General features: G+C 40.8%; 1 long non-coding RNA gene across 1 annotated transcript; it reads left to right on the top strand.

Annotated features, from left to right (window-relative positions):
* Window positions 1–38: 38 nt before the first annotated feature.
* Window positions 39–13,294, top strand: LOC311296619. The gene is made up of 3 exons (XR_014628638.1): window positions 39–135; window positions 12,410–12,569; window positions 12,704–13,294. It is a non-coding gene; the product is annotated as an uncharacterized lncRNA (long non-coding RNA).
* Window positions 13,295–15,560: the final 2,266 nt, after the last annotated feature.

Genomic DNA, 15,560 nt, shown 5'->3' with positions numbered 1-15,560 from the left:
TCTCTACTAGCGCAACTCCGAACTGTTGTCAGTATGCATGTAAATCTCATCGGAGACACTCGCTCCATTCCTGATCCGATATATCTAGAGAAAATATCTTTATTCTTCAGTTCTGCTTCATGCGTCCATGAGAATGTGAGTCTATGTAAATATTGTTATCTTTTCCTTGCTTAGATTAATGGTGTATGTGTACGATTCCGTACACATTACTTTGCCTATCGATGTGTGCTTTCCTGGAGCTAAATAACCAAACCAAATTTAGGCTACATGATAGTTTCACACTTTCCCATTTCTTTGATAATGTTTAGAGCGATTTCACCGTGTTTTTGGCTGTGCGCATCGTAAGCTTTAACTCTGATCACATGACACCAGCATACGCTCTCTGCATGTTTTCGGATGTGGCGCGATTTAACCCCTTCTTAGCTAAATGTTATAGCGCTGAGTTTTTGGTGGTTTCCAGCTAACCAGGCAGTTTAATCATTTATGTCTGTGCAATTCAAGATAGTATTGTATGTGCCATCTGTATATGTACTAGTTGTATAATGTTTGGCACTTTTGAGATTTGTTTATTGTTATATTCTATCCATTGTAGCGATTTAGAAATCTTCTTTTCATACCTCAATTGCATTTAATGTTATAATGGTGATGAATACTTATTATTCATGAGTCCACTTTTATTTTCTGTTTTATTTTAGAAACCATGAACAAAACTCACATCGTCTATGTTAAACTGTTTCATTAAAGAGTGGCATGAGAGTGTAAAATTCGTCCTCATTATTGTTCTGACCGGACAACCTGGGGAGATTGAAGATTTTGTATTAACCCTAAGTACAATCCTTCTCAGAGGTCACAAGTTTGGGTCTCTTTCCTGACACCTCTTTTATAGTTAAGCAACCTGTTCTGGTGATATTGGTGACTTTCCCCGCTCCCCCCAGCGTTCCCAGGCGGAAAACCAACCTTGCAACTTGTTCACTACCGTCCCGGCAAGATAGAAATTGGAAGTCTCGTGAGAAGCGAGAACTGGAACGAGAACGAGCGCGAAACACAAATTGCTTTACGGCAATTCGACATAAACACACACGCATGTATGATGTATTACCAGATTACCAACCTCGGTAGACATCCCACTAAGCAAAATGATGTCCAAAAGACGTCTTTTCAACGTCTTTGTCACAAAAATCGGACGTTGAAAAGACGTCCACTGAGGGTCTAGAATGAAAGTTTTTATGACGTCTTATTTTGACGTGTTCTGCACGTCCGATATAGACGTTCATCGAACCTTCGTACAAGGTTAAAACTAGTTCAGATGTGGCCATTGTGGACATAGTTCAACATCATTTATTGTCTTATTTAGACATAATTACTTTGACTATTGCTGTCAGATGATCTCAGTGAGAATTAACAGAGGTTTAGATGTTGATATTTGTTTAATTTGAAGTGTCACCATTGTGGTGATCAATGTTTGCTTTAGTTGGGCTCTTGGTCCCCGTTCCTTTTACTTTAACTTTTATTTGACTGCTTTAATTGTGTGTTTGTAAAACACAAATGTTATGGCAGAGAAAGCTAATAATAAGTAAGATCAGCTGGTTTCAGCTTATGGTTGATAATGAAATCACCACAAAAAAAGCATATAGTGTTGTCAGATGTTTTGGCATTCATAACCACCAACGTCGTGGAAATGCAACATTGGTGCGAAAAGCATTAAAATGATCACTTATTTGAAGGTATATAAAGCATGTGCACATGATGTTTTGAGCAAATGTATCATATAGTCACACACAGACATCAAGATTTTGGATATGATTCACAACAACGGTGACAATCAAAACAAAAAAGCTTGAGAATCAAGGATGAGTTTTGTACTATGAAAGCTACCCATCATGCATTGCAGCATGAAGCTTTTTTTTAATTGTCACCATTGTTGTGATTCATGTGCAAAATCTTGATGTCTGTGTGCGACTGTATGATACATTTTCTCAAAACATCATTTGCACATGCTTTATATACCTTCAAATAAGTGATAATTTTAATGCTTTAGGCACCAATGTTGCAGTTCCACAAGGTTGGTGGTTATGAATGCCAAAACATCTGACAACATTTGATGCTTTTTTTGTGATGATTTCATCATCAACCATAAGCTGAAAACAGCTGATCTTACTTATTATTAGCTTTCTCTGCCACAACATTTGTGTTTTACAAACACACAGTTAAAGCAGTCAAGTAAAAGTTAAAGTAAAAGGAACGGGGACCAAGAGCCCAACTAAAGCAAACATTGATCACCACAATGGTGACACTTCAAATTAAACAAATATCAACATCTAAACCTCTATTAATTCTCACTGAGATCATCTGACAGCAATAGTCAAAGTAATTATGTCTAAATAAGACAATAAATGATGTTGAACTATGTCCACAATGGCCACATCTGAACTAGTTTTAACCTTGTACGAAGGTTCGATGAACGTCTATATCGGACGTGCAGAACACGTCAAAAAAAGACGTCATAAAAACTTTCATTCTAGACCCTCAGTGGCCGTCTTTTCAACGTCCGATTTTTGTGACAAAGACGTTGAAAAGACGTCTTTTGGACATCATTTTGCTTAGTGGGATAGCTCCACGCGATACAGTTGGCTTGCTCCGATCAAAACAAATGCACATGAGCAGCGGTAGAGAAGGGGAGGAGGCCGCTTTAAGTGAGTTTTTTACGACTGTGTTGTGAAATATACGCCCCACCACAGCTGTAGGGGGAGCTCGTGGGGAAAACATGCGACAACAAAAGGGAAAATCAGCGAAGAAGTGACTAGAGTTCGCTAGAGTTGCCGAGTTCTGCTTTAAAATTGACCGGAGTTCTCCTTTAAGGTCCTGCGGCCGGTTGCATAAACATAGCCATAATGTTAAGACAGTGTCTTAAGTTCTAGTATGACCTACTAGCAGTTAGTCAGGGGCAGTCAGTCTTAGTTTTCGGTATCAAAGTAGGCTTATCTACGTTTTTATGTAACTGATTTAAAAAAGCTATGAACCGTCTTAAAGAAAATAAATTGATGTCTAACTTGTAAGACTCGTCTTAGAGGTTTATGCAACCGGCAACAGATGTGATTGAGAAAATCTCTCTCTTTCTGTTTAATGATTGCTCTGCTGTTTTTCCTTTTGAGGCCTATGTTTTAATTTTACAGTGTCTTGTTGTTGTGGTAATTTTTTGAATAATATATGTCATTGTTTTTAGCCTATCAGTAGTGATAACCCTATACCACCTGTCAAAATGATTGATGACTTCCGGTCCCGCCCCCAGATATGACATCTGGTCACCGCCCTTCCGGTTGACGCCCTTTCTGGCGTGTATTGATAAGGATATGGATTGTCCTATTGACCGTTCGATCATGCGTTTTGACCGTTCGATCATGCGTTTTGACAGTTTTATCTACCGCATATGTTGTTTTTTATCTATTATCTTTCCGGCATATGTTGTTGTTATGGTTTGTCCTATTGTCCTAGCTAGTCGTAGATAATGTGGTTTTGTCAGAAAGTTTGAAGACTGTGTCACACAACCATTATCTCTTGTGCACACAAGCTGGGTGTATTTTCTGTGTTTGTGATAGACATCTGTTTTTGACAGAAAGTTTGAATTTGTTGTCCGGTTCAGTTATGTGTTTGTGTGTATGTGTGTGTGTGTGTGTGTGTGTGTGTGTGTGTGTGTGTGTCTGGGTATATGGCATCACAAGTGCTGTTAGGAAATGTGTCAGCATCTGATATGATCCCCTCCACATTCCTGAGGTAACAGCAAAAGTGAGAAAAAAGAGAGTTGTCCCTAATCATGTTTTATATTTCACACAAATGATATACAATAATATCTTAGCAAAAATCTACTGAAACCATTTAATTCAGTTTTAGAGAAACAAAAGAATAAAATGAATAAGGATTTGACTAAATACTAAAGCCTATCACAAAAAAAAAGTTGAAAACATACTGTTCTTTAAAAAGTATAAATGAAAAGATTCTAAAATAATTTAACCAAGGTTGAAAACCATTCAGTTCTTTATAAAAGTATATAATGAAATGCTTATAAAATAAATATCTTATTGATCCAATTGTTTTAGATAAACAAAAGAATAAAAATCATATTACATAAAACATTCTGTTCTTTAATAGTATATACAATTAAAAATCAACTGAAATTTCATTTTTAGATAAAAATAAAATTAATCTAAGTCTGCTGACTGAAGATTTCATGAAGCACCAGCCAAATGGTGTGTGTGTGTGTGTGTGTGTGTGTGACAGGTTCCGGTAAATTAGCGTGCCGCCATCTTTCTGAATTTATTTCAAAGCATAATCGTAAATATAATCTTTTAAAAGACTGTTTAAATCTTTAAAGTTTGAATACATACACATCTTCTATTTAAGATTACTGTAATGATTTTGTTTAACGGTGACCTAAATTATAATTGTTATTAAACAATGTCTGTTCAAAAACTTTAGATGGTTGAAAAACTGTACTTCATCTTAAATCTCATTTATATGAAAAGATTCAATCAGCATTTTTTGTCCATGCGGGGTTTAAATTTTTATGGTGTGGGCTTTCCATAGCCATAATGATTTTTGTACCGTAACTGCATATTCAATCCCGTAGGCATACACCTAAACACAACCATCACAGAAAACTACATTTGTACATTTCCAAAAATGAAATAAGTAAATAAATAATTTAATAAAATGTAAACAAAGTTCCCTTTCGAAAGGGAACTCTACACTACGTCAGAATGACGCTATGGGGAACGCCTCAGGCGTGACAGGTGTCTGAAATAAATATCAACTCACGTCAATTATGTTGACCGGCGACAGCCCGTGAATCATCAGCTTGATTGATTAACGCGCAACCTGGATGTATAAAGGGAAGCCTTGCATACATGACAACATCTTTTCGTCTTCAGGGACTGTTTGTCTGTATTGAGAATATCGCTGAAGCGCGCGGGAGGCTCGCCTCTTGTGCAAACTGTGAGCGTTTTTTATTTAAAAATGCTCCGCTTTCGCGGACCCTTTTCTCGAGGGAGGAGGGTTCAGCATCTGAGCTGTGGTACGTGCGATCTGTGAAACAATACTGTTTGGGTACGAGGCGTTCACAGTCAGTTCCTGAGGGTGCTGGCAGTGTTCATTAAGAAATATCTCGGCGCGCGTGAGAAAGAAAAAATCCGTCCGCTGTCGGATGTTTCAACCTCGCACCTGTTGACTTTCTTCTCGAGGGATGAAAGCCAAATATTTTTTACGGCTCTTTTCTCGCGCTTGCCGAGGCAGTGTGTAGATTACGAGAACGTATAAATGTTAAAACAGTATTGTCTGGTGAGTATGGCTGCATTTAATTCTATGAATTAAAATGATGGAATATTATCTGACTTTTAAGAAGTTAGATATTTAGTAATTCAGCCTATCATCCAGATCGCGTTATCCAGTGTTTTTGGCTGCATTTTAATTGAAAAATGAGCAGTGAACAAAAAGAGCAGGTGTAATTCTGGTCTTTTTGTAAAATATGAAATTAACATATTTCTGTTTCTTTTCAGACCACATCTCCTGTTTTAGAGTCTGGGGCAAAATGTTATGGGAGTAAATCTAAAGATTTTTTCGATGGTCAGGTAGTAGGTCTTAACAGGCCTCCTTGACCAGACAGTCCCCATTTTGCAACCGGACAGTGCTTGGGCCTCCCTGAGGTGAGCTCCCAGGAATTGACGGTCAAGGAGTAATGTGGTTATCAGGTTATAGGCCTCACTAGGCCTTCCTGAATATGAGCTTCCACATACTATGGTTAAATGAGCTCCCACATATTATGGTTATCAGGTCATAGGCCTCACTAGGCCTTCCTGAGTATAGCTCTCACATACTGTGGTTGTATGTGAGCTCCCACATACTGTGGTTATCAAGTTATAGGCCGCTCCAGGCCTTCTTGAATATAGCTCCCATATAATGTGGTTATCAGGTCATAGGCCTCATTAGGCCTTCCTGAAAATGAGCTCCCACATACTGTGGTTGAATATGAGCTCCCACATTCTGTGGTTATCAAGTTATAGGCCTCACCAGGCCTTCTTGAATATGAGCTCCCACATACTGTGGTTATCAAGTTATAGGCTTCACCAAGCCTTCTTGAATGAGCTCCCACATACTGTGGTTATCAGGTCATAGGCCTCACCAGGCCTTCCTGAGTATGAGCTCCCACATACTGTGGTTATCAGGTCAGAGGCCTCACCAGGCCTTCCTGAATATGAGCTCCCACATTCTGTGGTTATCAGGTCAGAGGCCTCACCAGGCCTTCTTGAAAATGAGCTCCCACATACTGTAGTTGCCAGGTTACAGGCCTCACCGGCCTTCCTGAATGTGAGCTCCCACATACTGTGGTAATCAGGTTACAGGCCTCATCAGGCCTTCCTGGTTATGAGCTCCCACATACTGTGGTCGCCAGGTTACAGGCCTCATCCGGCCTTCCTGGTTATGAGCTCCCACATACTGGGATATCAGGTTACAGGCCTTACTAGGCCTTCCTGAATATGAGCTCCCATACACGGTGGTCGCCACGTTACAGGCCTCGCCAGGCCTTCCTGGTTATGAGCTCCCACATACTGTGGCGCCAGGTTACAGGCCTCACCGGCCTTCCTGGTGATGGGCTTCTACATGTCAGGTTGCAGGCCTCACCCGGCCTTCCTGAATGTGAGCTCCCACATACTGTGGTCATCAGGTTACAGGCCTCTTCCGGCCTTCCTGGTTATGAGCTCCCACATACTGTAGTCACCAGGTTATAGGCCTCACCAGGCCTTCTTGGTTAGGAGTTTTCACATGTCAGGTTTCGGGCCTCGCCGGCCTTCCTGAATGTGAGCTCCTACATACTGTGAGCTTCCACTTACTGTGGTTATCAAGTTATAGGCCTTACCAGGCCTTCTTGATTATGAGCTCCCACATACTGTGGTTGAATATGAGCTCCCACATTCTGTGGTTATCAAGTTTTAGGCCTCACCAGGCCTTCTTGAATATGAGCTCCCACATACTGTGGTTATCAGGTCATAGGCCTCACTAGGCCTTCCTGAGTATAGCTCTCACATACTGTGGTTGAATATGAGCTCCCACATTCTGTGGTTATCAAGTTTTAGGCCTCACCAGGCCTTCTTGAATATGAGCCCCCACATTCTGTGGTTATCAGGTCAGAGGCCTCACCAGGCCTTCCTGAATGAGAGCTTCCACATATTTTGGTTGAATATGAGCTCCCACTTACTGTGGGTATCAAGTTATAGGCCTCACCAGGCCTTCTTGAATATGAGCTCCCACATACTGTGGTTATCAGGTCATAGGCCTCACTAGACCTTCTTGAGTATAGCTCTCACATACTGTGGTTGAATATGAGCTCCCACATTCTGTGGTTATCAAGTTTTAGGCCTCACCAGGCCTTCTTGAATATGAGCCTCCACATTCTATGGTTATCAGGTCAGAGGCCTCACCAGGCCTTCCTGAATGAGAGCTTCCACATATTTTGGTTGAATATGAGCTCCCACATGCTGTGGTTGTCAGGTCACAGGCCTCACTAGGCCTTCCTGAGTATGAGCTCCCACATACTGTGGTTGAATATGAGCTCCCACATACTGTAGTTGCCAGGTTATAGGCCTCACCAGGCCTTCCTGGTTACGAGCCTCCACATGTTAGGTTACAGGCCTCACTGGCCTTCCTGAATGTGAGCTCCCACATACTGTGGTGAATATGAGCTCCCATGTTATATGGTTATCAGGTCAGAGGCCTCACTAGGCCTTCCTGATTTGAGCTCCCACATGATGTGGTCGCCAGGTTAGAGGCCTCACCGGCCTTCCTGAGTATGAGCTCCCACATACTGTGGTTGTATATGAGCTCCCACATACTGTAGTCGCCAGGTTATAGGCCTCACCAGGCCTTCTTGGTTAGGAGCCTTCACATGTCCGGTTACAGGCCTCGCCGGCCTTCCTGAATGTGAGCTCCTACATGCTGTGAGCTTCCATTTACTGTGGTTATCAAGTTATAGGCCTCACCAGGCCTTCTTGAATTTGAGCTCCCACGTGCGGTGGTCGTTAGGTCACAGGCCTCACCGGCCTTCCTGAGTTTTAACCTTCCACAATTAGTGGTCACCAGGCTTTAGGCCTCTGCGGCCTTCCTGGTTATGAGTTCTTTCATGTCAGGTGGCAGGCCTCACCAGGCCTTACTGAATGAGAACTCCCACGTATTGTGTCTATCAGGTTGCAGGCTTCTTCTGGCTTTCCTGATTATAGGTTCCCACGTACGGTGGTTCCCTGGTTACAGGCCTCACCAGGCCTTCCTGGGTTTGAGCTTTTACATGTCAGGTTACAGGCCTCATCCGGCCTTCCCGAATGTGGGCTCACACATACTGTGTTTTTAGAGTGATGAAGTACGAGCAAACCTTTACTTCATTCCTTTTGGTACATGCGTTCCGTACCTTTTTTAAACCATGCTTATGGTAAGTCACACGACTTATGTCTTGTGTATTTTCTAAATCCATTTTCTATGGTAAGGGTCATGCGCGTATCGCTTCTGTCCCTTCCTATGTGGCTCAGACCCTGGTCTTTCACTTCGGGTCCCATTCTAGATACTTCCTGTCGTCACTTTATTACGACAGATGTTTTTCTCTAGCTAACTTCCACATTCTGATGAGCTCCCACACACTGTGGTCACCGTGTTACAGGCCTCACCGGCCTTCCCGAGTATGAGCTCCCACATGCTGTGGTCGCCAGGTTAGAGGCCTCATCAGGCCTTCTTGGGTTCAGAATGGCTAAGTACATGCACTTTCTTTCATGTACTTTCTATTTCCATTTTTTATGGTAAGGGTTGTGCGCTGTACGCTTTATTCCCTTTCTGAAAGTGAGCTCCCACATCCTGTGGTCGCCAGGTTAGAGGCCTCACCGGCCTTCCTGATATGAGCTCCCACATGATGTGGTCGCCAGGTTAGAGGCCTCACCGGCCTTCCTGATAGGAGCTCCCACATGCTGTGGTCACCAGGTTAGAGGCCTCACCGGCCTTCCTGATATGAGCTCCCACATGTTGTGGTCGCCAGGTTATAGGCCTCACCGGCCTTCCTGATAGGAGCTCCCACATGCTATGGTCTCCAGGTTAGAAGCCTCACCGGCCTTCCTGATATGAGCTCCCACATGTTGTGGTTGCCAGGTCAGAGGCCTCACTGGCTTTCCTGAAGGTAAGCTCCCACATATTGTGGTTGAATACAAGCTCCCCCATGTTGTGGTCGCCAGGTTAGAGGTCCTACCAGGCCTTCCTGGAGGTAGCTCCCTTTAGGCCCTCACAGGCCTCCTCAGTGTTTTGAAACACAAACACTGGGTAGATCCATGGATCGAGTAGAGAGACTCCCCTCGCTGGCAAGGGTTGTAAAGCACTATGCTGAGTCATACTCTCCAGGATGTCCCGTCTCTGAGATCCGGGCTGAGTGGTTCACTGCCGGTTTTGCAGTCCCTCGGGTTGGATGCCTTCTTAAGGCAAGTGTCCAGAGGCTCTGTCTTCAGACAGACAGGAAGTGGCCAGACTCTAGTGTCTTATGTAGTGACACCAGGTCAGACCTGCCTGGTGGCATTTCAGGTGGCACGCTCCCCTGAATAGTGACTGGCTGGGAGTCCCTTGAGCCCCCTAGCCACACTCCCTAGAAGGGACCCCTTCTTTTGGAAGCTGTGTTCCTAAGCCTTTGAGCTGGCCCAGATACCCCCCCCATTAACTATGTTCTGGCGGTTTCTTGGTTCATTAGCTTGGGTGATGACCGGTAGGGAGTGCTGTCACTGACAGCCCGATGTGACCTAAGGGTGAGTGGTTCCAGTGTTTTCTGAATTACTGGTTCGGACAGTTGTCACTGCCTTTGGGCATGCACTCCCCTCAGCATGGTGGCGTTGGTATATCGTTCCCCATAGCGTCATTCTGACGTAGTGTAGAGTTCCCTTTCGAAAGGGAACGTCTCAGGTTACGACTGTAACCTATGTTCCCTGAGAACAGGGAACGAGACACTACGTCTTCCTGCCATGCCTCGGGGCCTGCCTGCAACAGTCCCTTCAGAAGATAGGATGTTGTCATGTATGCAAGGCTTCCCTTTATACATCCAGGTTGCGCGTTAATCAATCAAGCTGATGATTCACGGGCTGTCGCCGGTCAACATAATTGACGTGAGTTGATATTTATTTCAGACACCTGTCACGCCTGAGGCGTTCCCCATTCTGACGTAGTGTCTCGTTCCCTGTTCTCAGGGAACATAGGTTACAGTCGTAACCTGAGACGTTTTAGCTAAATAAATATATAAATAAAAAACTTGCATTTCCAGAGAGGTGAATGAACTGAAGCTTCAGGATATAGGATGACAATGTCACAGTAAATCTGGTCTGTGTTCCAGAGTACATCTAGAGTTTATACTAAATTCATTTAAAAGTTTAAATGAGATATTTTAAAATTAAAAGACTGTTTAAGTCAAATCTTTAAAGTTTTATTGAAATAATATCTTCTATTTATCTTCTTAGAAGACTTATGTATTATTTTTACTAAACATCGTCTGTTCAAAAACTTTAGATTGTTAAAAAAGTGTACTTAGGCATCTTAAATCTTATTTATACAAAATATTTCAAACAGTATTTTTGTCCATACAACATGTTTGTCACAATGCTTTGTTGTTGTGTTGTTTTTAAGAAATCCTAGGACTCCACGTTGCTCTTATTTAGACTAAGTTGTATCATTTGAAAAATCACCACAATTTCAGAGACGCGATGTGTGGTAAAGTTGGTCTTGAGCGAATATTTAATTTTACTCGTCTTCATAGCATGATCTTACTGGTAGCTATGATCTATTACACGTATAAGATCATTTTTACTTGTATCTCCCGAACTACCCTTAATCAGTGCGAAAACATTTCTGAGAATATACTATCGGTTATCTACTCAAAATATATGTAGAGGTTTAAATCCGGTGTTTAAAATCTGTCTGGTGGCTGCATGAACAGTCTTTGGGTAGAGCTATGGCAGGAAACATGCCCTTTGACCTCCTCGATTTTGTAGGCTTTTTTTTTTTTTTTTTTTTTTTTTTTGTTAAAGACCCTACAAGCTAGTCCTCCCAAAATAATTTCTCCCATCTAGCGGTGAAATTCTATTTTGCATTTAAACGAATATTGCTCTCTAGCGCCTCGCTTTTTCAAATGCGGTAGCACATCATTGAGTTTAACTATACATGTTCTACCGTTATGCTGCCTATATAATGATTTACACAGCCAAGCAATACAAAAAAGCTTGTCATTTAGACCGTAACTTTGACTTACCTGTCGAGAAGAAAGCAGGCACCCTTTCATTAGCTCTTTCCACCTGGGAAAAGCTATCCCGATATTTATTTACATCCCGATAAATTAAATTTTTGCTTTTTGGCGACGAGGATTCCTTCTCCTGCATAACTATGATCCATCATTATATTGTACCGTGCAGTGCAGCCTTTCAAATGTGCCGGGGCAGTATCAACGCCTCTCATATGGTCTAGCGGTTAGGATTCCTGGTTTTCACCCAGGCGGCCCGGGTTCGACTCCCGGTATGGGAAGACCATTTTTTTTATATTGCCAATAAAATTCAAGTTATTCAAGTTCATCAATAATCATTTTTAGTTATTCATAGTCTTAGAGGCCTACACGAACTGCAGAAACAAGCAGAATATATGTAAAAACCCATAAATGCTGTTTCAGTACTGAATCATTTTCACAAATACAATTATATTGAATTCAGAAAATTTCACTATGGAATATCTATCATAATTTCAATTTAGTATGTCATCATTTAAATTTTCCATCTCATAATTATCTATCATAATTTCAATTTAGTATGTCATCATTTCAATTTTCCATCTCATAATTATGACGCATAGTCATAATTTTAATTTCAACTTTTTAAGTCATAATTTCAACTGTTTAAGTCATAATTATTACTTAATTCAGAATTACAATCTTTGTCAATTACGCCTTTTTAATGTAATACTTGAAACGTTTTTAAGTCATAATTTGGTAGTAATAATGTTGATGAAATTGTCATTTCACTCTACAGATAAGGCGTTGTCGGGAAAATTCGTTTCGCGTTCCTACCCCGAAGTGACAAAATAAAATAAAATTCTTTATCAAAATTTATAAGGAAAGACAAGTACTTTGTTTAGGCTTGGCTTTGTAGGGAATTCCAAACCTGTGCACATATATTCAAACGCACATAACTATAGAACCCATTCTAAATGCGCATGTGAACGCCATTACCGTTTCTCACAGGTTCGCGTCTAAAGTCTGTGTAGACTTAAATGATCGTTGCGACTAACGTAAGTAACCTAAGTAAACGTTCTAATCAAGTATGATGTTTGCTTGTTCCTTTATTTGTGCATATATTTATGTTTCCAGATAAACACGTTAGCCTTGAGGGGAGGCACAACAGTAAAGGAAAGTGTATGGCGGATTCTGAGCTTCCTTCTGTCAAACGACATGACCCGGCAAATGAACTGGAGGGGAATCAGTGGAAAAGCGGCATTCAAAGACACCTCTCTGAAAACTGTAATTAATGGTGTGGCTTTCTGAAATCAACTACTGTGTTTTATTTGTGTTGGGTGTCAGCTAAAAAACAATTCCCTATAAATGTTAGATTTTATAATAAATAATAATAATTTGCTTATTTACTTTTGGTCATTGTCGCTTCAGTCAGAAGAAACCGTTTGACTTCCACTGCAACAGACCAGGAAGTAGAAAACTGGATAAAGAGATGCTGCAGCTTTCCGCAGACAGGGATGGAGGCCGTCGGGCAAGACAAAAGAATGGACTGTTTCCTGGTTCTGACACTCGCCTGTTCAACGGACTGCCCTTTTGCCTTGCTCTGTTTGTGAACTATAGATCTGATTCTCCACTTGTTTATTAAAGTCTCCTGGTTCTGAGTGACACTTGCTTGACCTTGTTCCTAATATGTATGTAGACCTTGGTCTAATGTTTTCTTTGGACTGGTTTCTGGCAGTCCTCCCCTTCTGGACCTCTGCCTGTTTAATTGTATATATTTATATAATGTATTTATTATATTTATTGTTTCCTGTTTTTGATTTTCATTTATAAATATTTGTTTTCTTTGGACTACCTTCTGGTTTCTGGCAGTCCTCCCCTTCTGGACCCCGCCTGTTTTATTTTATATTTGTTATATTTATATAATATGTAGGCTATTTATAATATGTATTGTTTCCTGTTTTTGATTACTATTTATAAATTTAAATGTATTCATGAAATATTTATATTTATTAAATCACTTTTGACTGATTATTTGAGTATTTTCTTTATTATATGATAATTAGATCTGGCCCAGATGTGGCCCATGCCATTTCTGAGATCTGGTCCGGTTGTGGCTGACTTCTAGCTGCCACACTCAGGTTGAGTCATCATGTGGGCCAGAAGAATTTGGAAGATGTGGGCCACAACTGGGCCAGATGTCATTTGCTATTGTTCTGATGAATGCACCATGAAACATTAAGATACTGATGAACAAAGAGGTTTGTGTCCATTTGATTCTTCACTTTTGGTTGCAATAAGCAATATTTACTAAATGTGTCAAAAATAATCAGTCTAATTTTCGGCCGATCATTTCTTACATGTGTTGTGTCATCTGACACTCCAGGAATGTAAAACTGACCAGGTTTAGGGTCAGGGTTCGGGTTAGGCACTTAGTTGTGATGGGTAAGGACAATGCAATGAATTGTGTTAATGAATGTCCTAATAGATGTAAGAATGTGTGTGTGTGTGTGTGTGTGTGTGTGTGTGTGTGTGTGTGTGTGTGTGTGTGAGATGCAGACAGAACTGGCTGGCCAGAGAGAGACACAACTATGTCAGAGAGAAGTGGAGACTGAGCAACACTCAGGGACGTTTCATATAAAAAAAATGAAATTATTTGCCCTAACTTCATAAAATAAAACACAACTTCAACATTTATTATGTGAAAAAGTCAGTGACGCACTCACACACTCACATTCTCTCTCTCTCACACACACACACACACACACACACACACACACACACACACACACACACACACACACACACACACACACACACACACACACACACACACACAGGAGTTACACAGAGTTAGCTAACAGCTAATTTGCATCTGTTGTCCCTGGACAGGTAGACAAAACAAAAGACTCAAAACAACCACTAAACAACAAATACACTACATAAATTTACAAAAAATACATATTATCCATCAATTCAAAATGTATACAAAATACATATTGTATGTACATGTACATGTGTGTGTGATTGGGAATGCTTTGGCAATACATTGGAACAATTGTCATGACAATAAAGCACATATTGAGAGAGAGAGAGAGAGAGAGAGAGAGAGAGAGAGAGAGAGAGAGAGAGAGAGAGAGAGAGAGAGAGAGAGAGAGAGAGAGAGATTCATCATATATTCATGTCGTTTCAATCCTTAATGACTGACGGCCACAAGAGGAACAATTTTGATTCTCTTTTAGTTTCTCTTTTCTGCTCAGATGATTCTGTCATGTTTAGTTTATTGAGTTTCTCCAGATCGAATTTAAAGTAAACTGACCTGGAAAAAATAAATATAATGAGCATTTATTAATTTTTTTATTCTAATTTAAAATGATAATTGTAATTGCAGTATATATATATTTTAAAACCATATGAAACAAACACAATACTGTGTACATTTCTAAAAACTTGATAAATGTATTTTATTTACAGTTTTTTTGGTAACACTTCATTGTACAGTGTCATTGTAACACGTTACATGTATTTACTGTAATAATACTCGAATGTATATTTCCTTAAGAAAATGTGAGTGGTGCTTGCAGTGGCACATGGGCACATGCTAACACAATTAACAATGTTGTGATTCCATGATATACCACGTTCTAGTATTTTTTACCATGTTTCTAACATGATTTACCACAAATTATCACATTATAGCATGATTTACCATGATTTACTACATTCTAGCATGAATTACTATGATTAGCATGTTGCTAATATGCTTAGCATGATGCTAGCATGATTAATGCTAGCATGATGCTAGCACATTTTGAGTTGTTTTTATCATGTTTACCCTAAGCTAATTACATTTAGCATGTAGCTATTCACAGCTAGCATGTGTAGCATTTTGGAAGTCCTGTTTACTAGCATGAGTCAAAAGAGCCAACCACGATCTTTATACAATGTTCTGATGCAGAGATATAGGTCTTGCAAAACGGTTGCTAGGGTGCTCTATTTGGTTGCTAAGGAGTGGCTTGGCAGCTGCCAATGATGAAACTCCAAAGGCTGCTTGTCAGTGTGAATGATAGAAAACCAACTCCACGCCTCTGTGACATTCAAAATGGAAGATATCCCTCTTTGGATGTTGGTTGCTAGGGTGCTCGACAATGGTTGCTAGGGCGGGGCTAGGAAGTGTTGAGGTGATTCATGATTGGCTGTTTGCTGCCCCGAGTCAAACGAGACCACCCTCATGTTTCTATGACACTTCTATCCGGATATCCCTTTGATCTCTTTCAATGGAACTTGT

The sequence above is a fragment of the Rutilus rutilus genome (genome assembly GCF_951802725.1).
Source record: "Rutilus rutilus genome assembly, chromosome: 1".
NCBI lineage: Eukaryota > Metazoa > Chordata > Actinopteri > Cypriniformes > Leuciscidae > Rutilus > Rutilus rutilus.
Note: the sequence above shows the minus strand (reverse complement) of the source record. Positions and strands in the feature narration are given on the sequence as shown.